Raw genomic sequence first — 26,748 nt, forward strand, 5'->3', positions numbered from 1 at the left:
CGGACAAAATAAACAAATACTTCCGCGGAACAGTTACGGTTACCATTTCCCGCCATATAATTAGGACTTTTTACTGATAAGTATTTTTTCCAGACTGCCCGGTGCCTTCCACAAATCTGTAGAAGGCACCGGGCAGAATTTTAACTAAAAAAACATCCTACGGCTTCGCTAGCAGCGCGAGCGGGAACCTAGTAAGCTTCACTAGCACATGGAACACAAGGACTGTGAGGATAACAGGAACAGTACATAACCAAAAGAAAAGAAAAAACGGAGAAATAAGCAATCGGAACATTCTCCATGCAAAATTTCAAACATCCTTTTCCCAACTTCATCAACTCGTAAAAATATATTCCACTCACCCTTCATCCATTCTGCCGGTTCGATATCAAACCATTATCCATATAAAATTTCAAACAAGCATCCTTTCCGAACTTCATCAAATCTTAATTATATATATATTTCGCTCCCCTTCATCCATTCTGCAGGTTCGAAATACTGTCTTCCATCCCATTTACTTCACATCTATTCTTGCACAATTGCCATCATAAATTATGAAGGGAACCAACCGTTAGAACACCAAAAGAATAACTAGAACTGCGAAGAATTCCATTGCAGCTGTCTTTTAAAGTGAGAATACAGACGATTTCATAAAGTAGGAATTCAGACGATTTTTAAAGCGCATACTGACAATTAAAAATTACAAAAGAATAAATATTTTCTGTTCGTATTCACATTAAAAAAAGAAAGAAAATAACTTTTAATTATAAGCTTAACTTTAATAAACTTTTAATTATAATAAACAAAATTAAAATCGTTAATCGATATTTCTTTAATATTTTTAATTTGACATTTTTCAAAATATAGTTGTAGTTCATGTACAACTCAACCATTGCAAAAAGTAATAAAAACAGCATTAGGGTTGCTGGAAGAGCGTTCCAATGGGTTGCCATATTGGTGACAAACTCAGGGGCACACTATTCTTCACTTCGTCCCATGTCGCAAAATTGGGAAAATATTAAAGTTTCGAATATCATTTCTAGTGACAACGTAAAACTCGCGTACAACATCCTTTTAAGATTCTGAATAAACAATTTTAAATACAGACGTCATTCATTTTCATATGAATCGTTTCATTAAAGATTGTTTTAAAACTCGGGTCATTTAAAGAGGTCAAGTATAAACATGCATTTGATTCATTCACATCAATAAATAGTAGAAGTTGATTCTAAAAGCCGAATAAGTTTCTAGTCATTTCCGTAACTTGGAAATCGAAATAAAAGTAAATTACTAAAACGATTATCTACTTAAGTTGTAAAATTTACATCACTATCCAATAAAATAATTTTTTTGTAAGAGACGTTGTATGCAATAGATGTTGCATTTAATGGTCGTTGGTTTATATAGTCAAGAAAAATGGTATTCTTACCCTTAATATTTTTCAATTTTGCGACCTGCAGATATTTGGCTAAAAGTGATCCCATTAACAAAGAAGAAAAATGAGATGTTCTTGTCATAAAATATCTGTATAAGGTAAAACAGCAAATATCAATAAATTGTCGGCATGCAAAAAATGTTACAAATTTACAAGAACATTTTATACTGTAATAGAGATGGCCTTTTCGCTTCTACAATTATTTTAGCTGTATACCGATGACATGAGTAAAGTTTGTTATGCAAATATATAGTTTATTCATCACGAATATGTTATCTTTTATGGTGGAAATTCTTAGAAACCTTTGAATTGTAATTCATATATAATTAGATGCTACATTTGCACATATATATATGCAAGCGATTGCTTTAGACATACTAATTATCTTTCATATCATTACACTTTAATTATTCATTTTTATTAACCAACAGAAAAATGATTCATCCAGCTGATTGTACTGAAATCTACAGAAATGTATTTTAAGAAATTCTAATGAATTACAAATCTTTAGTGAATAATTTCATAATGTTTCTAAATGAAACTATTTAGCCTACCTACTACTTTTTGGTACTCCATCTCACTGCAAATTTTTCAATTCAATATACTTACATAACAATCTAAACAAATATGCTTTTGCTATTCTAAAAGTGCTATAAAACTCAATTTCAATTCCATTCCAAAATACAATAAGCGGGGGGGGGGACAGAAAAAAATGTATAATTCACCAAGTTCAAATACATATACAGATTAATTGGTTTGTATATTTTTACACAGGCAAAAACGAAAAAAAAAAATTCCTAGCATATTGAGACCTGGCAACAAATACTAAGAAATAAAATAAGTATGACTAATTGAACAATAAAACGAATAAACAAAATATTTTGAATTAAATAAAAGAAAAAACATTACGAAAAAGAATTGAAATGTGTCGCCTGAGATCAAAATGCATTTCACAACGCCAAAATTTGATTAATTTTTTTAATAAAATTTCATATTTTTTCATTTATGATGATACGAGTATAAATATTAAATGCACTAATATATGCCGTAAGGGACTCCAATGGGAATCTTCCGAGTTCCCCCCCCCCCTAAAAATTATTAATAGTCTGACACACAATTTTCAGGTTATTTTAATTTCGTAGGACAAATTACACAAATTTCGTACAGTTTAAAAAATAACCAAGATATCTTTAAAATGTAATTATATCCCGATTACATATATTTTTTAAAGAAACTAAACATCAAAATAGAGAAGAATTTAACTCATTTTCATATAATTATAAGATAGAAACGATAACAAAGAAATCGCATCTGAAAATAATTGATAAAAACAGCCATTCACTCATAATATTGAATGGTAATTGTTTTATTTTTCATCTGATGTACTCGGATATGAAAATTTGCGTTAAATGGAATTTAATTATTATCGTCAATACTGTGTTACAAGAGCGCTTGGCTTTAATCATAAGTATGCTCTCGAATATGAAAGTATAATGTATATCAGAAAAGGCGACAAAGTAAAACTAAACATCACGACTTCAGGATTTTTGACAACTGATAAATTAATTAACAGAAAATTATGGAACAATAATTTAATGAAAAATAAATGACAATATTTCACCTATCTTTGAAGATTCAAAGAGTGCCATTTAAAAAAATACCATATTTTTTTCTTTTTTCTAAAAATTGAGAAATTTTAAAAGAGCTTAACACGATTTTTAGTACAGTAATTGTATATAATCACAAATGATCAGCATATCATGTCAAGTATAAAGTATTTCAAATTAAATATCTAATGGCGTGCATATAAATACAATAAAATAAATGCATCAATAAAACTGATGATTTTCCTCTCTAACGATAAATATTTTATTTCAAATTCCGATTATTTCCAATAATTATAAAATTACTACATTTAAATTAATTTTGTTACATTTAATTTTTAATAATAAAAGTAGTCAAACATGGGTTTTAACATAATAAGCTTAATGTCTTTCTTTGAAAGACGTACAGTCGTTCTTTACTGTCCATGCAAGAATAATTTCTCCAATACCTATTAATTACACATTTTTAGTCTTAAATTACATCTAGCAATAAAAATTGCATTCAGTTATAAAAATTATTAAATAATCAATACATCAAACACTTCTGTATCCGATACTTATTAAAAAAATCGCAAAATTAAACAGCGTTATAGCAACCATCAAAGAACTAAGACTAGAAAAATGTTAAAACTTACCAAATACGCATGCAAGAGAACGTCAAGATGGCCGATAATCTAGAAGTTCGAAGATGCCATTTTTTTTCTTTGTCCGATATTTTAACGAAATCCACAGAAGATTAAATTAATCTTGATGTCCCTTGATTGTTTCAATTGATAATTAAAGGCATATTTCTTGCAATCCTTAGGAAATTAAAAATTCTTGAAAAGAATCGTATAGCAATTGCAAATTGAATCGGAATCTAATAAACGAATATCTGTGACACTTCTCCCACCAACACGACATAACAAAAGGATTAAAAATGCGAAAGCAAAGTGTAATGCGCAGACAATATGTTAATCAGAATTTTGACGTCACAGTTTCCAGAAACTTCTTTACAAATTCAGCAAATGGTTTTCAAGGATGATAAAACATAATGAAATCTGCATCACATATTATCCAATCGGGAACGAGTGATGTTTTCAAAGAATAATTTCTAATAACCGTCTGGTTTTTTTGCATAAATGTTTTTTTTAATCAAATTAAATGTTTATCACCTATTTGAATGTAGAACAAACTTCTGAGCTAGATTCTCGTCGGTTTGGCGAAATTTGTTTTCAAAAGCGTGGCCAAAATATCTTTCTGCATTTCATTTTATGAAGAATTTTTGTGTTTGATAAAAAATCGTTTTCAAGTTCACGATATTTTAAACTTAATTAGGAAATATAATCCGTTCTAATAATTATTAAAATTTAATAAAACACAACATTTCAGTTCAGATCAAATTCATATGTTAGACAAATAAATAAAGAAAGAAAATTCGGGATTAATCACTGAATTTTTTTGTTTTAATAACTACGCAATTGAATTTCGGGGTGGATACTAGCACAGCCCACCTCTTGGCGCTTTTTTGAATTCTTGCCAAACGAGTGGTGATAACCTTGCCAATGTGGCAAGCTAGACGGATTTCTTTATTTTTATTTTATTTTTTATTATATTTATTTCATTGTATTTATTTCTTTTATTTATTATATTTTTTATTTATTTTTATTTATTATATTTATTTTTTATTATATTTTATTTATTATTATTTCTGGCCTTCAAGTATCATTTCTTAATTGAAAAATAATAATAAATATTCAATTAGTAGTCAACTTGGTGAGATTTCAAATAAGTCGCCAACAGGTGGGCCCTTCTAGGTTTTTACCGAATTTCGTATAACAAGAATTTGCTATATTTCTTATTAAAATAAGAGAGTTTATCTTTGTATCACTTAATTACTAATCATCTTTCAACTTTACATAAAATTCATTAAATTTTCAGATGTGAATAAATATATATATCAGACCGATTGAACCTAATTTAATATTTTAACCTTGCATCGTAATTTGCGATTGCATATATTAATCTTACAAATAGTTCAGTTATGAAATTAATTCGTACATGAAAGCAAAGAAAATCAAGACGAGGGATGCATTTTTAATTGAGATCGTTTAGTTAGAATAACACCTATACAAATAATCCTTCCAAATCATAACAATGTTAAAACAACAGTCTGCCGGCGTCCTTGCATAGGGGTAGCGCATCTTCCCCGTAATCTGGGCGTCCTGGGTTCGAATCCCCGCTCGGACATGGTTGTTCTTCATCTGTGTTCTAACTGTAACGTGTGTGAATGCACCCCCCTGTAAAAAGGGGTTGTGCAAACGAATGTGTGAGTTTCATCTTCATATGAGCTAGAAGTCAGACTTCTGCCCTCGGGTGCTCAGGGGTTTTTACCCTCAGAAGCTACTGCACCTCCTTTCGTGGTAACGCGGACACGACATCATCTTCAACAACTATCTGATTTTCCATGTTGGAAAAATGCGGTTTAAAAATAATTTTCATACGAGTTCGGGACCCATTAAAATTATCAACAGGAGTCAGATGTCTAAAAGCTTTAAAGAGTACAACAACGCACAGAAATAATAAAAGGAATTCGATTATAGAAATATGGAAATAATAAATGGAATGGATTATGGAAATAATAAAAGGAATTCGATTATAGATATTATTATGCGCTATTTTATTGCTTTAAAATTTCTTATAATATCTATCAACAAATACAAAATCTATTAAAATGACTTTTTATTAAATCTTTGCTGATTGTAGTAATACAAATTTTAATTAATTTTCTTTTTTTTTCGGAATTTTATTTTACATCACAATTAGGGATTGCAATACCGGTATGCCGAATACCGGCATTTTGAGCCATTTGAACAAATTTGTTATACCGGTATTCACTAGTTTAAATACCGATTTTTCGGTATTTATTAGAATTTTTTTAAATTGTCTCCACTGCTTGTTCAGGGATCGCCAACATAGCAAAATAGTATAAGTTTTTGTTTTTATGTCTCCCTAACGGGCGAAATTAATTAGCTAATTAATGGCTTAATTAATTGCTTAAATCTAAATGAGCGAAACATGGATTATCCCTGAAAGACGATACTGTATCCATAACGACTCAGGGGGCAGCAATTATGAAAAAAGTTGGAAAGTTGATTGGTGCAAATCAGCAATTGTGTTATGCTCATGGAATTCAATTAGGAGTAATAGATGTATTATATCGAAAAAAAAAGAAAGAAAGAACAGAAGAATTCAAATAATGTGGATATAGAAAATTCGGATTCCAAATTTGAAGAGAGTAAGAGTGAGTGATATCGACCATGAAGATAATAACAATGTAATTGTTGAAGAAGATATTGCTAATAAGAATGAAATATTTACCCATCAAGAATGCCTTCCTATAATTTATAAAGTTAGAAAAATTGATGAGATATTTAAACGTTTCCCTATAAAAAATGACATATTACGAAAATATATACTAATTGAAAATAAAACAGAATATATGTTAATATTAGATTCTAAAACACGTTGGAACAGTTTACTCCAAATGATGGAACGATTTTTGAAACTGAGAAATTCAATCCAAAAAGCAATGATTGACTTAAACATGTAAATTAATTTTTCAGAGAGTGAATTCGACTTAATATCCAGAACTATATCAGCTCTACTTCCAATAAAACTGACTATTGAGGCATTATGTCGGAGAGATTCTAATTTATTAACAGCTAATGCAACAATAAATTTCAAGTTGCAGTCACTGAAAGAACAGCGCACATCACTATTTGAAGAATTATCTATTACATTGAAAAATCGCACAGAAGAAAAGCATACCGAAATAGAAAATGTCTTATGGTATTTACATAATTATAATGATTTTAAAAATGAAAATGAAAAAGAAAAGAAAATGACCAATTCAAATCTGATTAAGTTTAGAGTAAATTTTCTTAAAACTTTTTACCCACAACCCTATCCACATTCAGAAGAATTCGGTTCAATTATCTAAGATTATGATGTCACTACTGTCGATAGTGAAAAGGAATTGTCTCTTGAACAAAAATTAGAATTAGCGATAAATAAAAAAATTTCAACGAACCAAAATACAATACAGAAATCAGCTATATCCAAAACCATCCGACGAGAAATCGATTTATTTGAAGATGAGGGATTTAGAGGTAAATACTTAGGAAAAGTATATTGCGCATTGCTAACAGTACCACCAACTAGCGTGCATTATGTTTTTTAAGATCAGATTTCAAAAAGTTGTAATAGTACTCCAGACTGAATAGTGATATTTACACTTTCTTGTGATTTAAATAAATAAGATGTTTCTTTACTTTTTGGCGATTATATACTGTTATAATTTATAAGTTAAAAATTATTTTTTGTGATATTTACACTCTCTAACAAAACTGGCAAATAAAACAAAAAAACACCTGTGTTTTCTTTCTTTTTCTAAATTTTCTAATACCGGTATTAAAACCGGTATCCTGGTATTAAGATTTAAAAAATACCGAATAATGGTATTGCAATCCCTAATTATAATTAAGAGATAGAAAAGAAAGGATAATCTAATTAAATAGGTGGTCCGAATATTTGGTTTGGGCCGTGGCAGCTGTGTATGCTTTATGAGTTCAAATTGAGTAACAGTTAAAAATACACAATGCAAACAAAGCAAATTCGAACATAATGCAATCCAAATAAAAACTCTTTGTATTCCATTTTGTGTGTGTGTGTGTGTGTGACTAAAATATCATTTGCTGTGTACACACACACACTGTTTGCTGTGTTCAAAGGATTTCATTATTGTGCATGGAATTCAATAAAGAATTTTACGAAAATGAAAACATATTAGATGTAAAATATATTACTTGCTTTAAGTTTTTCTTTTTAAATGTGGTATTCAAATGACTGTTTAATAGCACTTAAAATTACTTATTTTTTAAAATTATTAAAAAATCAGAATTCTATATTAATTATTTCAAATAGTGCATAATTAAACTAACATATTAAAATTAAATCCCAACTACAATTTCTTTAGTTTTAATTATTTTTCCTCTTGTATTCATTTCAGTCAATTTTGTTTAGTAAGGCAAATAAAGTTTTAATTATGACCTCGTCAGCTTCGAATCAACCGTATTTCTTCAAACAGGAAGCTGCATTTTAAAGGGAATCTCTATTGCAAAGTAATAGAGCATAATTCTTCTTTGAGAACTATAACATTTTAAGTTCTTTTTTATCGATAAAAATTACACATAAAGATTGAAAACTGATAAATAATTCAACACCAATTGCAATTTCGATTGATTGCAATTAAGTCAACAATTACTATTTTTATTTATGAACTAGCCGCCTTTGGCGAGCAGCCGGTTCGCCAATCTTAATGTTCTTTTATAATTTTAATAATTATATATTTTACGCTATTCCTATTTTAATAGATTCTTCATCAAAATATTAAAGCTTCAAATTTTGATAGTCATATAATTCACTCATAATATTATAAAGGCCTTCAGTTATCACGTAATATGTATGTCTCATTTTCTGTTAGCTCCCGTAGAATTTATGCTTTAAATTAAAGTGGAAAGAATTAATCTGCAATTAATATAATAATATTTTTTACTGAAACAAAGCACTTTTTTATAATATAATTACTGATAACAGAGTCACTGAGCGTTTAAACTTTAGGGCACTAAAGAATATCTTTCTTAATTTATGTAATATCTCAAGAATTTGTCAACAAAATTTCCTCAGATTCATCATGAACGGATCGATTCATTAACAATGTTTAGTTTTAAATGCATCAAACAATAAGAAAATAAAATGAATCGTTTAAAATAATCGGTCGAAAACAGGTTTAAAAAACTACTTAAACGATGTACTACTTAAAATTATAAGCATATGCAAATAATATATAACTAACATAAATACAATTTAATTACAAAAGCATGAAACTAACCTAAAAATAATTTAAATCAAGAATCATCCGTTGATAATATTGTCAACAATCAGAACGCAATGCGCATGCGTGAATTTTCAACGCCAGTTACGGTAACGCAAATGCGTGAATTTTTCTACGCCAGTTGGGGTAACGCTATACAGATTAGAAATTTTTAATTTCCTTTATTCTGTATTTAGAAATTATTCTGTACTTTATTCTGTAATTAAATTATTTGGAATTACCACAAAAACTAACATTTTTTACTTTAAATCTTTGAATTAAAACACCAAATACGAGTTTTATTCTTTAACTAGTTTATTAACTCTTAAAATAGAATTTCAACGAAATCATTTCAGGTATGCAGATAATACTTAAATCCCACTTCCAAAAAGACGGAGTGTGATTTCACGTCATGAATTTAAAATATTTCTACAGATTCAAATGATACTGATGAGTCGGAACCAGAAATTTTTATGACCACGTGATATTTGCAAGAACTTTTTATTCCAAGTAGAATGTTTTGAAATTTTTATAAAAACATTGTAATTTTTTTTCCTACCAGACTTCTAGATCGCGGTTAAATATTGAAAGTATAGTAAAATTCTCAGATGAAACATTAATTATGAGAAAAATGAATTCTGTACAAATTTCTGTAGCATTTCCATAATTATGATACAAAAGAAATTTACATGAATATTTCAGTAGAATGCCTTTTGGGACCCTTCAATAGAGGCGACTCTTGCATTTCAAATGACATTCCAACAGAAAAAAAGTTACATCTAAATCTCAGAATTAAAAACCCCTGGAATATCCTTAAAAGCATATAGATTACAATTTTTCAACATTTTTGAATTAAATTCATACATTCAAAAGCAGAATTCCATTTCCAAATATTAAGGAATGAACTCTCCAATGAAAGCAATTCAATCTTATTAGTCGAAATGAATATTTGGATATATTAACATAGTCGCAAACATATTTTGAGTATTGTTTATATACATTTATTAACACTTTCAATAAAATAGTAAGCCTATATAAGAAATTGAAATGCAAAGCAGATGATATAGATAGTATTTACAATGTCGTATTATTGTAGGTTAAAAGAAATAAATATGCAGGCGTTACTCATTCTAAAATTATAAACAGATTAACTCATTCAAAAAGTTGAGATTCTTAGAAACAAGATAGTTTACGTCTGAAATTCATACATTGTTAATCTTAATGATCCCGTATAGTTTAAGCAGTCATTGCAAGAATAATTAATCAAAAGAACATTTATAAATTAAAAATCGTCCGCAACCATGAAATTAAATGTTTTTAGTTGAAAATTCAATAGAAACTCATTTTATTATAATCGAATCACAAATTTGCATTTTGGAAATAATAATTTATCAAAACATGCAATACAAAAACCTTAAACAAGTAGCACAACATTCTGTTTTTTACTTAGATAATTCGATTCTCAAATATACTCATTAAAGTTTAATTTTGATAACATTATCGATTTCAAAACTTTTTTTATACGTATTATCTACGTGTACTATGAAAAGATTTTGAAATTTATTTACTTACATCGAATTGTAAACTTTTTGTGACAAATCAAATAAATATACGATAGTCGCTTATAAACAATTCCAAGGAAAAGGTTGAAAAGTGGGAAACGATAAAGTGACGAAATAGCATTTGCATACTAGAATGTCAGGTTATTCTAAAAAGATTCTGGCGTGAAATATCAGCAAATGGAAGTAAAGGTTACAGATTTTATATGATAAAATGATAATAATTTTCCTGTAATTGAGTTTAAAAAAATATTTGCCTCAGAATTAGATGAATCTGAATTACTTGCAAAAATTGCTTCAAATATTCTCTGAAAGCAGAACCATTTGATCAAAGATTTTTTTTATTATAGTGTTTGATTATAAAGTCTAAGTTTCGCGAAAAAAATACCCCCCCCCCCTTTCATGATATAGAAAGTTGCCAGATGAAAATTCAACATTTTAAAGTAATTCTTATGTTTGAACGTCATAGAAGATGCTGTAAAAGATGTATCTCCAACAACTCTAACAAGATTCAAAATGACTGATGCTCAAAATTTACTCTGACAAGTAAAAATGGATACTGAGAGGGATGAAACTGATATCTAAAACAATGAAATATTATCATAAATTTTCAGACATAGTATTTTTAAAAATATTTTATTTTTCGGTACTTTTAAGATAGCCCTTTTAAAATCGATAATCTGTTCGATGTTTTGTAAATAGAAGAAATGAGTCATATCAAATTTAAGTAAACTTCCCGTAGGAAACTGGAATCTTATATGGATAATATGGCATTATAATTTTAGAGGATAAAATTTCATCTTCGCCATCGTAGAATGACAAGTGCAATTCAATTTATGATCCTGATGAATCCAATCCACCTGGGTTAAGCGTCTTCAGCTTGTGTTGGATTCAGTTTCTGCTAAAAGGATGCTTGGATCCTGTCTGCTGAACAATACTCACGATTTTGAGGTCCCAACAAAAAAGTTCATGCCTTCAAACTAGAGCTTAGATTCATTTCCATCGAGTCTAGTATTTACTTAAGAGTCATTATTTTTCTGGTGTATCGAAATTTTCAAATAAATGCAATAAATGTAAATTCTCAGAATAAAACACTTTTTCCGCGAGATAGAATATATTTTTAACACATTTTTTTTTTCTTTTTTGTTTATAATAATCACTGAGGCGGGAGTGTGCGTAATTATTATATTATTATATTAATTATAATTATTATATTATTATTAATTATTATATTATTATTAATTATTATATAATTATTATATATTTATTATATATTTATTAATATTAATTATTATATTATATACCCTTCAATATTTATAAGAATCCATTTGGGATAGTTGAACTATTCGAAATTCCTGTACACAAATAGACATTCTGCAATCAGCACATGAATAGCAGATTTGAAATAAAATATTTAAACATTTATATTTACACGATTACTCATAATAAAATGTTGTAATTATTTTTTTTATTAAAATCACGCAATCAATAACTTCCAGAGAACCTTCCAGGCAGGAACGTCATCCTCATTATAAGACCAAATTTATAAAATCAGTCCTAAAATAAGTCTCGTGTTGCATTAAAATAGTACTTCATATAATTAAATTACGGAACAGAAAAGTTAAAATAATGTATCGTCAGTTCTGTATTCTTACATTTCTTATATTTTCGATCAAATATTGGCGGTCTTCGGCTTCCTACTTTTTTGTTGGAAATATTGTGTGGCTTAGTATTAATTACATCACTTTTGTATGATCCATTCGGGAAACGGAAGAAAGAAGACGAGTAACAAAATCCAGCTAGGACGAAGACTACATAACCAGCTCTTTGAAGTATTTAATAAAGTTTTTCCGGAACATGTCAGAAAATATTAGTTAGGATTCGGAGCCAAACAGTATCATGGTGTACCTTCATTGACGCCTATGCTACTGAGTCCTCACTTTTTGATGTTCCTTAAGTGAAAATCCGCTTATAGCACATGGAATGATCACCTGTGATTGCTAACCATTTTACAGGCTACCTTTGTTTCACTTTGCCCTCATTTTCTACAAAATCCGAAAGATTTCTTTTCAAATATATCGAAATTATTCTTGCCTATTTAAAAATATTTATATTTACTGCGTTTGCCTCTTTAGGGTTCAAATTTGGATAATTATTTTTGTAGCCCTTTTTTAATATCGGCTTGTTGAGTAGCCACCTTGCATTTATCTTTGGAAGAAGAGAAGGATTGATGAGACATTTCAAGACTCTCAAAAACCGATAAATATTCTGAAGATTTGCTACTTCTCATTTTGTTGTTCCTTGTATAAGGTTGAAGACTGATTTTGTAAATTATAGAAAATGTCTGTATATATTCGAACTCGAAAGATAATGCAATTTATTAATGTCTATGGTACTACTGAATGTTTTAAATATCCCGAAGTCTTCAGTACTAGCAGGTACCATTTTTAAAACCTGTTCACTATAGATGCTGGACTAGATGATAATGGGTAAGCTGTGTTTTTTTTCCCGAGTTCACATGAATATAATAAAGAAATACGAGTATTTTATTTACTGAAGATTCGAACACTTTTTCGACTGAAATATCCATTCTCAATAAATTTCTTTTTTCTGAACAGGTTTATTGCATTATTTTGAATGTGTATCACAATTTATATAATTAATGAGTATACCATGACTGCTGTCATTTACTAAATTGAAATGAATCAATTTAAAATGTGAAAGTTGTTCATTAACTTTATGGAATTTAATTACTATGAAGTGTAATAATATTACATAGTTTAAATTTTTGTTGAATTAGTTTCTGGATTCGGGAAATTCAACTAAAAATTCGACAATACTATTCTACTAGGATAAAGTCAAGCGTTTCAGTTTTTCTTGGGAATATTTAATTCAAAATTCTATCAAAAACGAAGAATGTTCGAGATTCATCTTATAAATAAGTGTACAAAAAATTCATATAATAGAAAATTTTAGAACTTTCTTTTTATAAAAAAATATCAGATTTGAAAAAGCACCAAACTTGACAGAGTTCTTAGTTTTCATAAAACGGAAGAAATCTGAATGGAAAGTAAATAAAAAAATCATTCAAGCTAGTTTTGTGTATAACTGTTATTGAAGTTCACGAATACTTTCAAATAACTAATTTCTATTAAAGAAATAATTTATTTTCATGACTTTGAATGATTTAGATACAAAAAATGAGAATAATCCAGTTCATCATTTCACCATTGTCCAAGTAGTTTTACTTGTTTATTTAACTTTTTAGTGAATAATTCGTATTCTTTTCAAAGTTAAAAAAATCTATAATGTTGCAGATAGTTGTAGTTTCACTTCTATTCGAAATTACTTTGCTTTGGCACATTATTGCCTCTCGTTCAATATAAGTGTAAAAAAAAGTGGACTGTAAAATTCCCCTGAATTCAAGTCATTTCGCATTTCAAGTCTTTTCCGCATTTCAAGTCTTTTGAATTTCGAATACATCTGTTTTTGAGCAAATTAAAAACTTGTGCATGTCTTTCGCAAGATAAAATGAGAAATAATGTTAGGTTCTTGTATCAAGGATTTGATATCCACCAGCATTCAAATGAATTTGTTTGTGGCAGCTTAGTATCAAACTGATATAAAATGAGCAAAGCAATGTATTCCTTAATTCAAAATAATTTAGATGACAATTATCTGTATTTATACTACTAATAAAGATGAAAATCATTAGTAAGCTGAATTAGTATACAGAAAAGAAGCGTTGTTACTATTTCTTAAAACTAAAAAAAACTTGAAAAAATGAAACACGCTGAAAAAATAGAGTATCATTGAAAAAAAAATTTTGATTTCGTATAAAAATAGGTTTGTTATTTGTTCCAGAATGGCTGAAGAAACATTTTTTTATTAGTAGAAATAAATATGGGAATAAATTTAAATTTTAGTTAAAAATCTAAAATATGGGGGGGGGGAGAATGAATCTTTTTGTAAATGCCACGCCTCGGTAAGTTACTATTAGCCAAATTTAATCATTTCAGGTCCAAATGTCTGCACGAAGAGCTTTACATTCAATGCATAATGAGCGTCATCAATCCTCACAATTTATGGAAAGCTTACTGGAAAATTTCTAACGAGCAGCATAATGTAGGATGTAAATTTTAACAGTCCATGCTTCTAATAGCACTAAATTAATACGTTGTATGACATGGGATTAGAGGTGACAGATCCTCGACTTGGCTGCGATGCTAAGACTGGCTCGAAGAGGTTTTCTGAAATACAAGATTTGAAAGAATATGAATCTTTATAAATTTTTACCGTTTACCATCGTAAATACAAAGCTGTGAAAAAAAAGTAATGCTATATAAAACATATCAAAGTTTTGTTTATGTTTAAAATATAAACCCTTAATTTTTTGCATTTGCATTCTATAGTTTTATTTTTTTGATAGCACATCATGCAAAACCGTTTCGTGTCGTAGTTTTCTTTAAAAAAAACACTTGAAATTGAGATTTCTATTTCTTCAATTCTATTACTATAACATTTTGTAAACGCATTCAGAGCCGTAGGCGTGACCGATGAATCTTGTGCAATAAAATTATATTATTACCACAGCTTACTTTGAAATATTATTTACAACAAGTAACATTTGTGGCATAAAACAGCTCACTGTGGTGCCACAGAAAAACCCTGTAAAACTAGTAACGCTTTCAAAGGTGCTAAGAAGAAACTCTTTAAATGTACATATGCGAAAATATATGTAGTAATGCCAATGAAAGTTATATTTCCTTCATCTTACGTAAAATGTTATTAAACGCACAGGACTGTAACATCGTTATGTTAGGGCAAGATCACGTTTTCTGCCATGCAGTGGGATGTTCATATATTTTAATATTCTATTGCGTCTTTAACATGCACGTTGCATTCTCATTTGGTGCAGCTTGGTCAGCTCTAGCCCTTGTGACAGAATGAATGAATAATTTTTCATTGCACATTTCCTATGTTATTGTAAAGCTAAATAAAGCAACTCGAGGAGGAATGTTTACTATTATAAATAGTGGTTCGGTGGCCTAGATAAGAGACAGTGAAATTGCACTTTCTCAAGTTTAGTTCATTCCAAAATTTTATTCGTAATGCGAAATGACCGTAAAGCGAAAAAGAATTTTCGATATGAATCAATATAAAATATGTTCCAATTCGAAAAAAAATAGAAAATTTTTTCTGCAGTTTGTTTATAATTTGCGTAAATATTATAAATTGCATTTTCTCTTATAGCTCATCATTCCGCAAAGATTAAGTGTGAAGTAGAAGCGACACCTTCATCTTTATACCCAACTCTCCTGATGTGATGGATTTCATATATCGAAGTTATCGTCGCTGCCAAGTGTCGTCCTTTCGATTTCTTTTTGAAAATACAATACTGGATCCAAGCTGGTTTCGGAAAAGATCCCCATCTGAATCGCACCACACTGAACCAAGCCATTTTTAGATGGAAGAGGAAGATATTTTCTCTTGGATTTCCCATTCTATCGCATTAGACTAACCAGGTATGTCTATATAATTGTGGCATCTTACCCGCTTAGAGATTACATGCATCGAATATTCAGAAAGTATCAATGTTTCTTCCCTATTCTTTCAAAATACTAGATTCAGATTTTGTTGCCTTCCAAGAATTTACAAATCGAGCAAATTTAATTCCAATCAAGATAATTTTAAAAGTACACGAAAGGCAGTTTGAATACGGAGCAATCGAATTCTTTCAAAAATGAATGAACCGCAAAGCAAGAGTAACCTGGCAATAATTAAAATTCCCAGAAGTTAAAAACGAAAATTAAATATTTTCTGATACAATAATTATTAAAATCATTAAAGGGAATTTTCCAAAATCACAGAAAATGTTGTTCATTTTTATGCCAGTAATTTTCGCTATTTTTTTCTTATTCGGATATCAAACGCTCTCTAAATATGGATTCTTCATAAAATGCTTTCATTTAAATCCCGGTTTAGTTTCATTTCGGTATATTTCTAATTAATAATTCCTGTAGTTTCTACCTAATATTCAAACGTGATCTAGGTTTGCTGATTATATGCTGTTATTCCAACTTTTGCTTATGCATTGTGATATGGTAAATCGCGGATTGAGCAGTAAAAATTAAATTTTTCATCTGGATAAATTTGTTGTCAAAGTAAATTAATATTTAATCGAAAGGGGAATTTTGATGTTGTTGCGCTTAAAATTTAATTTCATAGTTGATACTTGATGTTAGGGCCAAAGCAGAATTTAATTGAATCCAAGATTAATTGTTTTGTAAGAAAAGGAATAAAATGTTGGTACAAAGTTTAAAACTCCAAGCATTAAAACAATTTCCTGCACTATAGAACTGAAAAATTTCAAATTTCCTATGTTTAGAGAAATGATTTAGTGTTAAATGCTTAAGAACATTTCGAAAATTCAAGGTAAAAATATGCGTGTTGTAAATGAAACTTTTCTTCTGAATGGTAAAAATATAAAAGCAAATTGGAAAAAATACTTTAACCGATTTTTTTTTTTTTTTTTTTGAAATGATAAATTTCTGAGTGATAAGGCCATTTTCCAATTCTGTTCTATTGAAATTCTGATTTCCCTAACATTTCATAGGATGTCAAATAGCATTACTTTGTAGTAGGTGTTATTGAGGATGAATGAAGTGCTTTTCGTTAATTTCGAATCCGTAGTGCCTGATATTGCCGATCGTTACCTTCAACATTCTCTCTCTGTTCGAACTAATTCTTTCTCTTTAAATTTTCTTCAATGGCACACTACTGTTTCACATTAAAATGAAATAATTCCTTTTTATTAGTAGTGTAGGTCTCCCCTTTTTATTTTGATATCATTCATGTAAGTTTATATTAATGGAAAAAATCTAAATTGCATCAACATATTTGATATTTTTGAATATTTATATACTAAGAGCTATTTGGTTAATATTGTCCGCTTTCATTTCGTTGGAATTGTCTTTATTCAATCAAATCATGAATTCTCGGACATGCTATTACTTGAAATGAGATGTTTTAACATTTCAGAGGGTGTATTTTTATCGTTTTCCGCCTGAAAATTACTTTGTTAAATAAACGTTAAAATTCAATGTTATTAGCTGAAATTTTAAAAAATACTTTGTCTTGTCATTTAAGTGCCACTAATATCTGAAATTTCAGTTTGTATGTTTTAAAGTGTAATTTTAAAGCAATTCCAAGGAAAATGTTAATAGTGCTCCATGCTTTACGTCAGATTCGTGCATCCAAATACGTGCTTTTAAATTTAAGTGTCGAACCATTCGTGTATTATCCAAAGCAAACAGCATTTTAATTAAAATTTGATTTATTCATAATGTAATTTGATTGCAATGAGCCGAATTTTTCTGAGTTCAGAGACATAATCGGGAATTGATGGAGATCAGATTTGGACAAGCTGGTATTGAGAGAAATCCAATATTAAAATTCATAAATTGTCTGGGAAAGCCGTATAGAGTATAGGAAATATTTTTATGGAATTTCGAAAGTTAATACTCATTTGCATATGACGAATCCTGTTTTATTTACTACTAGCCACCTTTGGCGGTCAGCCGGTTCGCCAATCTTAATGTTCGTTAAAATTTAATAATTAAATATTTTATCCAATTCCTACTTTAATAGCTTCTTCATCAAAATATTAAAGCTTCAAATTTTGATAGTCATATAATTCACTCATAATATTATAAAGGCCTTCAGTTATCACGTAATATGTATAAGTCTCATTTTCTGTTAGCTCCCGTAGAATTTATGCTTTAAATTAAAGTGGAAAGAATTAATCTGCAATTAATATAATAATATTTTTTACTGAAACAAAGCACTTTTTTATAATATAATTACTGATAACAGAGTCACTGAGCGTTTAAACTTTAGGGCACTAAAGAATATCTTTCTTAATTTATGTAATATCTCAAGAATTTGTCAACAAAATGTTCTCAGATTCATCATGAGCAAATTAATTAACAGTGCTTAATTTTAAATGCATCAAACATTAAGAAAATAAAATGAATCGTTTGAAATAATCGGTCGAAAAATCTTTAGCCTAGCCTCATTAGCATGGGAAAACTTAAGCCTTACTCATTTGGAGGTGGGGAAAATGAGAATTTTTTTTGGCGGGAAAGCAAGTTTTTAATTAATAATTAAAATTCTAATTAAAAATTCAAAAACGGGACTTCAGGTGCATACACCAAGGTATACATGTACCAAATTTGGTAGTTGTAGGTCAAACGGTCTGGCCTGTAGAGCGCCAACACGCACACACACATTGAGCTTTATATAAGTATAGATTTCCCTGCTTTAGTAAATATGTAGCTCATCAAAACCATCATAAAGAAACCCTGGGTTCGGTATTTTTTAAATTCTGTTTTCGTGTTCATTTCAATGCAAAATATTTGATCTCCTTGACGCAATGAGGAGTATTGTCGTTCGTTTTGTTCTCATTTTGAAATGCATAATGCGAATGAGAAAATTGCCTAGTGCTGCACATTTTTCACGTCTCATGTTACGCACAGATATATTGTGAGGAAGAGAATTAATGCACTTTATTGGAGTATATTGTGTCTGAAGACTAATCTTTGCAATGGCGAATTATGCAGTGAATGGAGAAAGCAATGAATACAACATAATCGAATGTGGAAAGGGTCAATGGGAAATATGAAAGCGTGGCAAGTCATTTCGCCATCTATTGTGTTGTAAAACAGAAATGATTCACTCGTCCTTATTCGGATGATGTATGTAAAATTGAGAAGCGGAAATTTATGGAGTTATCGGCATGAGTAATGGCGTGTGTGAGAGTATGGGAATTGTGGCCTGAGGCTGGTGTTAGCAGTACGTGTTGCTTTGAGAGAATCATGGAGCGGTGGAGTAGCTTGCGAATTCTGGTTTCGGAACACGGGGGGGGGGGTGACGGCATAGATGTGTGTGGGATTGCAATCTATTTCGAGGGTGGTGCTAGAAGCGGGTTGTGTAATTTCGAGGGTGGTGTTGGAAGCGGCGTGGGTAATGTGTGTGACTGTGGATTGTAATGTCGAGGGTGGAGTTGGAAGCGGCGTGGGTAATGTGTGTGACTGTGGATTGTAATGTCGAGGGTGGTGTTGGAAGCGGCGTGGGTAATGTGTGTGACTGTGGATTGTAATGTCGAGGGTGGTGTTGGAAGCGGCGTGGGTAATGCGTGTGACTGTGGATTGTAATGTCGAGGGTGGTGTTGGAAGCGGCGTGGGTAATGTGTGTGACTGTGGATTGTAATGTCGAGGGTGGAGTTGGAAGCGGCGTGGGTAATGTGTGTGAGTGTGGATTGTAATGTCGAGGGTGGAGTTGGAAGCGGCGTGGGTAATGTGTGTGAGTGTGGATTGTAATGTCGAGGGTGGAGTTGGAAGCGGCGTGGGTAATGTGTGTGAGTGTGGATTGTAATGTCGAGGGTGGAGTTGGAACCGGCGTGGGTAATGTGTGTGAGTGTGGATTGTAATGTCGAGGGTGGTGTTGGAAGCGGCGTGGGTAATGCGTGTGAGTGTGGATTGTAATGTCGAGGGTGGTGTTGGAAGCGGCGTGGGTAATGCGTGTGAGTGTGGATTGTAATGTCGAGGGTGGTATTGGAAGCGGCATGGGTATTGCGTGTGTAAATTGTGATTTTGAAGTTTTGGCGCAGTGTATGAAATGTGTGTGTCAGAATTGTGAAAATAGAAAATGTTAAATGGAAAAATGGTGCCGATATTGTGTATTTCATAAGAATAAGCTACTTCATCTATTTCAGCGTAGCTTAGTTTGACATTACGAACAATATTTCGATAGAACGCAAGACAATTCGAAGTAGAAAAGTAATGCGAAATGAAGCTTAACAGAATGCTTAGTCAATTCTTAAATGTTAAATCCAGTTCATTTCTGAAGGCCTTTGTTAATAATTAAAACAAAAACATTTTGAATTTGAATTCCACCAATCCAGCAGTTATGGATTTTTTTATGGATATATGACTGATTAATAATGCCGAGTTCCCACTCTGCCTTGGAATATTCTCCCGTCAGAAGAAAGATTGAACAATCAATTAACAGATAAATCGAGTGAACTAATGAAATTTGCTTCGTGACATTATTTCCGAAAATCTCTCATAATGAGAACTCTCAGCTCAAGACAACAAATGCAATTCATAAAGATTGTAGCCAATAAATGTAGTAAATTTTTAATGGTTGAGTAGTATCGACACATAGCATTTTAATGCTTACATTCTGAGGAGCAGAAATAAATTAAATTCATATTTCGTTAAATTTGATAGGAGTCCTAAAAAAATTCGCTCTTTTCCCCATAAAATTTCAAATACTATTAAAATAAAAAATATTTATTTCATGGACGTTTCTAGAAAATTTCTTCGAATAATACTTATTCTCATTTGGAAGGGCTTAAGAGGACTTTTAACTGGAATGAAGCTTAGGTTAATTTCAAAATTTCTATACTTTCAAGTAAGTTTATTTTAATTGTATTTTAAATTTAAACGCGCAGTTCTTGCAATATAGAACAATAATTGCTCCTTTTCCATAATGTTCAATTATGAAACATTTCTCTCTTTTAACCACCCTTCTTTCTCCGTCTTGGAATTAAAATCCCTATCTAATATGAAAAGTAATCTTGTGGGCCTCGGCTATTTAATATTCTATATATTCATTATTCTTCTAATTGATATAACAATTTCACATCCCATGAAAAAAAAGTTTTGATTGAGGCTTGCATTGTCGATCAACCGTAAACTGATAAGCTATTTCTGATGTTGAAGGCATGTCATTTCTTCTGAATAGAGTAGCTCGGCTTATTTGAACTTCTCTCCTCCCAGAATTTAGAAACAATTTAGTTCGCTCCATATCGCAACAGAAAGGAAGTTTGAATAACCTCATATATCGAATGCGGGGAGAATTTCACTAACTTTCAATGAAAATAAGTAATTGGCTGGAGCATCGATAGGAAAACTTGGGTAATCGAGCTTTAGAGATAAAAAATAAACATTTTTAAATGTAGCTATTCTAATTTTATTTATACAAATTTGGTATTGAACCTCTTTGAACTTAAACATGTAAAAAAAATCATTTTCATAAAATTTTTAAAAATATGAAATGTTTTAAGACAAAGACGTAGTTTGAAAGCAACGTTGCTTGTTGTAAACAAAAAAAGCACAATTTGATCACTTTTCTGCAATTCACCTTCAAAAATTTAAAAACGGTAATCTTTACTTTCTGAATTGAATTACAGTTATGTTTTGAACCTTGAGCTTCAGCGCAGATTATCCTACAAAAGTATCTTGTACTAGAATAATATCTATATAAAAACGGTAATCGCTAGCAATGAGTTGCCGCTGAACTATTTTTAACTATTTGAAACTTTCTAAGATGAATTAAAATATACACGCTTGATGGACGCTTAGATAGAATGAGGAAGAAACATTAATAGTCTCTGGATATTCCATGCATGTGGCTTCTAAACGACGTGAGTGCCAGAATTATATGGGTTTTACATGGTAAAGGCTAATGACAGAGACAAGAACCATGGTGATTGTTTTCTTGTGCCTTTTTCTACAAATGTGCCGATTGAATGAATGTTAAGTTGGCATCTTCAATGTGTAAAAATGATTGGAACATTAGATCTTGAATTTAAACTGTTTCACTAAACCACATAGTTTCTGTTAGATTCATTACATTTTTTAATCATTTGAGTGAAATGGAAAGTCACAGAAATCATTAAAGAAGCAGATTAGCCGTTTAATGGGAACAATTGCACAACGTCATTCACCATAAGAAGAGGGAGGGACTGCCTTTACAGCTTTTGGCAAAAAGCACGGATAGTAGCTGTCCAGATGGCCAAAAAAAAATTTTGTTTCACACAAAGTAATATCGGTAAGTTATGCTATTTATGATAATTGTTATATCGAAATGAAGATTAAATAAAATCGTTTGATTTTATGCAATGGTAAAAGGAACTATAAAAATGTATTCATTTTATTGCATCATTTATTCATAGGCTGGATAACTTTTGACGCTTAATAGATACTAATTTGCGTGATAAAGATATGATGCCAAACACCGTATTTTCTCAGTTCCATACACATGTCATCTATATCAATTTTGCTGGATGCGAGGAAGTATTCGCTTAAGATACGTCTATGTATTCAAAGGCACAGTAAGTACTCGAATTTTATTAATGAAACTGACAAAACAATATGGCATATGGAAGTTATTTTAATTTGTTCATCAAGAAAGCAAGTTTCTGGTGGGAAAAAAAGATGCGAAATATAATTATTTGAAAGCATTTATCAAAATTGATTCCTCCTAGTATAAGAACTACAAGAATTTGAATATTAAATGCGTGTAATCCATGAGCCAAATTTCGATAGTTGTGTTTCCAAGTAATTACTCGCCTGAAAGGGGAGTCTGCTTGGAATGGTCATCTGCATGTCATCATCGCTAGAAAAATATTGCTTGGCCAGGAACCCTTTCAAATAACCGGTTCCAGCACCTATGAAAAGGTAAAAATATTTGTAGGTAATTTTGTATTGTTTCTGTATGGGCCAAAGTGAAACTTTCTTTCTAGTATGACCAAACGTATTGCTATTAAGAAAAATATATTAATTTTCTTTCAGATTCTTCATTTGTTGTAACAGTAGATGTTTAAGATCATTAAATTCTTGTTTAAGCATCTATTTAAGAAATTTTATAAAATTAAAATTGATTTGTTTTTAAATGAAATTTCATATTTTATCTCGATGCATAATATGGCTTTTTATTAGAAGAGCATTCTAACTAAAATTCGTTTTCATATAAACCTTATGATATAAAGTATAATCAATAATTCTGCTTGAAGAATAATTAATAAACTGGATGCTCCATTTATTTTCTCTAAATGAATAGGCGTATCGCTAGAAAAAAAATAATTAGAATCGTCTTTTTTAAAAGAATAAATGAAATGGGTGGGTGAAATGTTTTACTAATGTATTTCAAATACGAAAAGATTTAAAAATTTTCAAGTCATTTTTCCTTTAACTAAAATTTTCTTAGTTAAAAAACAGTTAATTTTTTTCCATAAATAAACTCGCTGGCAAATTCTTTTCGAGAGTTTGAATTACCGGTGCAGATTAAAAGTGCAAAATTGTAATTGCATATACTCCTGCATTTCATGGTATTCTTGATGGATGGTTTCATATCTGTTGATTTAAATTATTTAATTTTTTCAGATTGACATGTTTTGACCGAAATGACCATGGCTCAACAGGAAATATCTGGAACCTACAAGTGGATTTTGGAATTTGGACCCTTTTCAAATTAAATTATGGTCAGAGATCCAACAGATATAATTGATAGTTTCAAAAGCTAGGAATATTAAACCAAGTTCAAAATGCATCGCCTTTAATACTCGCAAATTATCAAGACTTAAATTCAGTCTGCACAGTGGATTGAAAGTGAAAGGTTTATGATCTCTCCATATACCAGACAAGTGGTTTCAAAGAAACGAGGGCAAAATCATGTGGATTTAACATGTGTAATCCGTGATAGAAGAAAATAACCATGAAGATTTCTTCTTATTAAACTATGGAATCAATGTTAATTTGGAGGATTTTTTTTTTTGTGCAATGACAGCAAGAACTTGTGAGATAACATCCGTTTGCTCCAGTTTACTTGTACTTAAATACTTGGGTGAAATAGAACGTCATATAAAGCAAACAAAGATCAACTAATCTGCATTTGATTCTACAGCAGCGCACTGTGCAAAGAATACATCTGATGTCATCTATTTGAATAACGAAACTCCATCTGTGGAATGAAAGGCCTTTTCAGTTCCAGCTACAAACTCTATATACAAAGGATGTCTGGATGCACAGGAAAGAACGGTACTGAAGTGATTTCGGTAAGTTTTGCAAATTAAGATAACTGTCGTATTAAAATGAAGATTGTATCCAATCATTTGAATCGACTGTCAAATAACTAACAATGTACTTTTTCATTTTGTTAGTTATTTTAATAGGTTAGACAATTTACCGATGCAATTTTTCTGGGAAAAAACGCATCCGCACTTGGTATGTTACGACTTTTTCGATTCCATACTCACGCCCTCAATACACATTAATTGTGCTTATTTCATGGAAAATATTCTCTCAAGATGACATGCTAAATTCCTGAATTATAATAGAAATCTCAGATTTGACATTTGATCATTTTATTTGAGATTTTCAAGAGATATGTTGCATGGCCAGAAATCTCTTCAAACCTACGGATGTGATAAATAAGTAAAATATGTTCCAGTGTAATTTTGTTTCAAGTCTTATTTCATCCTACAATTAACTCATTTTTTAGAACGAATCAAACAAATTGCAGTTGATATTTAAAATATTATCTTAGTTAATCGTAGTAAGTAATCGGTACATACTTGTATCAGTTAGGTTATTTTCAAGTATTTAAATAAACCAGAAAATTTCATCTACAAACCTACGAAAGAAATACTTTTCAAGCAAAACTTTGGACTATGTTTTGTCTTATGCACGAAAGCGTCTGCTTTGGAGCCTAAGTGGCTTTTGAGAACATTTTGACGACTTTGCAAAATAACCTACTGTATTCAGAAGAATAACCAGTGACGGCAGTTATTGGACGGTTGTTTCAGCATCCATTATTAGCGCCACTTCTAATCCTTGGAGAATAAACTTTTTCGGAAAATTCAGGAACGAAATGTTTTTTATTTAGCTAATGATTTAAGTGAAACTTTAATATAAATGTAAATTTCAAAAAGCGAAATGGTAAGTAAGCCGAAGTGTTAATTAATCTACATTTTAAAATTTTTATTTTCATTTCTATGTATAACAAAATTGTAAGCAAATTCTTTTATGGAACAACTGGATAATTGATTTAAAGTGCAAAATTAAGTCACTTCTACTCCAGAATTTAAAGATATTCTAGATATTTTCAGATATATATTAATTCAAATATTTAATATTTTCAGATATTAACAGGAGTTGGCCGAAATGATAGCGGTAAAACGGATGGCATTCAGAATCTTCATCAAGCGAATATTAGAACTCGGTGCCTTTAAAAGGAAATATTGGATGGCGATCCAACAGATGCAGCTTGTGTCTTTGGTCTGATATTAGAGCAAACCCAAAATGAGTATTTTGTGCCAATATATTATCAATGATATGCATGGTGGAAATGTAAATGTATATGTAGTTAACATTACTTGAGGATATCAATACATCTCTGAAATACTTTGTTCTTCTATTTTAAGGTGTTGAATATTTATATATTTTTGGAGAATTCTTTCAATCAATGCGTAATTGTTCTTGAACTTGGAATTCTTGGAACTTGGAAAAGGTTGAAGTGCATGGAATGTAAATCGTTCAAAGCCTGTGTTTGGCATATGAATCAATATTTCTTAACTGTTCTGGAAATTGTTATGCATATGTCCATTTTAATAGCTTCTGGTACATTATATTTCCTTCAAAGTGGATATTTGTATTCTACTCTTTTAGACACAAGTATTTTTTTAAATATTATAGACATATGAAACATTTTTATGGATAAATTAAAATTTGATAGTGTGTTTGATTTTTTGCTGAATATCTAAAACCAATTTCCATCAATTTTTCTTTCAACGCGTATAAAATTGACTTCAAAATTTCATTTGTAACCATACTCTTATTAGAAGTTAACAAGTCGAACTTTTGTTACTCTCCCAGCAATATAGCCAGTGATTTCAACCACTGTCACAGAATTGAAATAAAAAATATATAACGCCTTAATTTGCATTTGACATTTCTCCATTGTCAACGGAGAATACACTTTCATGATATTGGATGATTTGTTAACATTCTTTTTCATCATCGATTGCATTATTAAAATTCTAAAAATTTAATTTTTTGTCAACCGATTAGGTGTTATTCCTTCTCATCAACATAATTGTTTGTAGACAGTTTTCAATTTTTTGACAGATTTTACAAAGTAGTCTTTCTTTATTTTCATTTATTACTGAATGTCAAAGATCGCGAAAGCAATTTCATTCATTTTTCCTGAATAGAAATTTAAATATGGTGTCAAAGATCATTATTTGAAATTTAATTTCAACACTTTGAGAAATTTTATCACGATTTTTGTAGCTATATTAATCAAATATCTGTACATTGCATCCATTTTCAATTATTTTTTTAAATCAAGATTCTATTCTTATTAAATTTATTAAAAATTGGTGATAATAAA

At 30.2% G+C, this 26,748-nt stretch overlaps 1 long non-coding RNA gene across 1 annotated transcript; it reads left to right on the forward strand.

Moving 5' to 3' along the window:
• The first annotated feature begins 12,285 nt into the window (after nucleotides 1-12,285).
• LOC129981652 (uncharacterized) lies at nucleotides 12,286-26,234 on the forward strand. The gene is made up of 4 exons (XR_008785339.1): nucleotides 12,286-12,998; nucleotides 15,763-16,034; nucleotides 23,742-24,412; nucleotides 25,499-26,234. It is a non-coding gene; the product is annotated as an uncharacterized LOC129981652 (long non-coding RNA).
• Nucleotides 26,235-26,748: the final 514 nt, after the last annotated feature.

This window comes from Argiope bruennichi, chromosome 1 (genome assembly GCF_947563725.1).
Source record: "Argiope bruennichi chromosome 1, qqArgBrue1.1, whole genome shotgun sequence".
Taxonomy (NCBI): Eukaryota; Metazoa; Arthropoda; class Arachnida; order Araneae; family Araneidae; genus Argiope; species Argiope bruennichi.